The 2,569-nt window shown below is 37.1% G+C and overlaps 1 non-coding gene across 1 annotated transcript; it reads right to left on the bottom strand.

Annotated features, from left to right (window-relative positions):
• Positions 1-828: 828 nt before the first annotated feature.
• On the bottom strand, positions 829-935 carry LOC124897406. Its single transcript, XR_007054127.1, has one exon. It is a non-coding gene; the product is annotated as a small nucleolar RNA R71 (small nucleolar RNA).
• Between the last annotated feature and the right edge of the window lie 1,634 nt (positions 936-2,569).

Below are 2,569 nucleotides of genomic sequence, written 5' to 3'. Positions count from 1 at the left end.
ACACTTAATACCTCATTGTCTAAAACTAAAAGTTGGTTGAATTCCTAGTTGATTAGTCCTCTTGGGAACGATATCTGACTGTCTAAGTCACTATATTATTTGTATGATCACATGCACTTGTGTGTACGATTGGGACGCAACAAGTTTTTGGAGCCATTGCCGGGGACTATTATAATTATTAAATTGCTAAATTTTTGGTTTTTCATTAAAAGTTTAAGTGCTCATGACAAGATCATAGCAGCTGAATTTTTGTAGGTTTAGCTGACTACAGGACTGGTAAGAGATAAAGAGTTGGTAGAGCCTTTTACAGAAGCAGAACTGACTTTTCAACAAAGGAAAAGAGCTCAATATCCCATTTTACATGTTCAAATGGCTAATCCAGCTGACCCAAATGATCCGGTCGATCCAAATGCAGAAAATGTCGCAACTACAGTTATCCCAATTATTCATGCTCAACTAGCTGCCAGACCTATTCGTGAGGTGGCAATCCCACTCGAAAAACATACAACTTACAGTATTCGCAAGACCAAGCCAGGTGGTCGCTTTGAACTAAAGCAGTAAATGGTGCAATCGTTGAACTTAGCGAGGCAATTCTCTGGCCTTTTACATGAACACCCACGGCAGCACATAGAGACCTTCCTAGAAATAAGGGATACTTACATTCCTGTAGGGGTGAATACTGATTATATCAGATTAACACTTCTCTCTCTTTCTTTAAATGGGGAATCAAAAAGGTAGTTACATGCTGAACCACCACTCTCCATAACCTCATGGGAAGATCTAGCTTAGAATTTCCTTATTCGATTCATTCCATCAGGGAAGACTGCACATTTTAGAAGTGAGATTCTGAATTTCAGACAGAAAGAATGGGAGAATCTCTACCAAGCTTGGGATAGATTTAAGAGTATGCTTGGAAATTTCCCTCACCATTATCATTCTAATGATCTTCTTGTATAGAATTTCATAGAGGGGTTGGAGCCAAATACCAAGATTCTTTTGGATTAAGTAATAGGTGGACAAGATCTTGAGAAGACTTACAATGAATTGTACCCATTGCTAAATTGGATCTCACTAGAAAATCCTGATTGGCATGCTGAATCGATAAGTGCTCCTAAGAAGGTTGTAGGGGTATTATATGTAGACTAGTTCACCGCATTATCAGCTCAGATTGTAGCAATGAAAAATCATATGCTTGCTCAGCTTAATAGAATAAAGTTGGGAGTTCCACAAGTAGCTACAACAGCTAATGAAGTCCAACAAGCAAATTATTGGTGTGGGGTTTGTGGAAGAAGTAAGCATACAGTAGATGCTTGTACAACTAATCCAGATTTTGTTAACTATGTGGGCAATGCCAATTATCAGGGACAATAAAATTTCAGTAATACATACAATACCAACTGGAGGAATCATCCCAATTTCTAATGAGGTGGAAATCAGATACAAAACCCAAATAAATATATAGGGCTAGTGCAATAGAATCAACAATAGGTTAAGAATAATCAAGCTTCCACTCAAAAAAATAATCTAGAGTAGATGCTGTAGCAGATTTTAGATAATCGAGCATAGTTTACAGAGTAGTTGAAGAGTCAACAGTTGGTTACTAGAAATTTTGAGTTGCAATTCTGTCAAATTGCATGAGCACAGAATACAAGACCTCAAGGAGGCTTACTTAGTGATACAAAATCAAATCCAAGGAAGGTAAATACAATTACTACAAGGAGTGGGTTGCAGTTAAAGTAGGCAGAGTCTGAGCAGGGTAGACCTATAGTCACCAAAGATTACCCTAACTCTAAGGAGGATAAAAGGGTCAAAGAAAAAGCTACACAAGATAAAATTCATGTAGAAAAAAAAACTCTACCTCAACTATTCCCTTAAAGACAAAGAAAACATAAAGATGAGGCCAGTTACAAGAAACTTTTGGATCTTCTAAAGAAGGTTCAAGTAAATCTTCCTCTTGTTGATATTCTACAGAGTGTTCCCAAATATGAAAAATTCTTGAAGGATATACTGTAAAATAAGAACTGGTTGATAGAGTATGTTATAGTTGCACTTACTGAGGAGTGCACAACAAAAATTAAAAAAAAAAACTACCCATGAAGCTGAATGATCCAGGTAATTTCACTTTGCAGATCAGTATTAGGAAGATCATTAGTGCTCGTGAATTGTGTGACTTGGGGGATAGCATAAATATTATGCCCACATCTAGGTATCGAAAGATGGGTCTGGGGAGTCCAAAACCCACGACAATTGTTTTGCAGTTGGCTAACAGATCTCTTGCTAGGACGAATGGAATTATTAAAGATATCTTAGTGCAAATGGGATCACTAATCTTTCCTGTAGGCTTTGTAATTCTTGAGATTGAAGTTGATCCAGTTGTTCTATATACCTTGGGATGACCATTCCTAGCAATAGTATAGTCACAAATCAATGTGGTAGCAGGAAAGATGTTGATGGGAATGCATGATAAAGTAGAGGTTTTTAATGTATACAAGGCACTGAAATTGCCATTTATACATATGGAGTTGTCTGTTATATCTGTTATAAACCTTGAGTCTGATCATAGGCTGTT

The sequence above is a fragment of the Capsicum annuum genome, chromosome 3 (genome assembly GCF_002878395.1).
Source record: "Capsicum annuum cultivar UCD-10X-F1 chromosome 3, UCD10Xv1.1, whole genome shotgun sequence".
Classification (NCBI taxonomy): domain Eukaryota; kingdom Viridiplantae; phylum Streptophyta; class Magnoliopsida; order Solanales; family Solanaceae; genus Capsicum; species Capsicum annuum.
The sequence above is the reverse complement of the archived record's forward strand: the minus strand, read 5'-3'. Positions and strand labels throughout refer to the sequence as shown.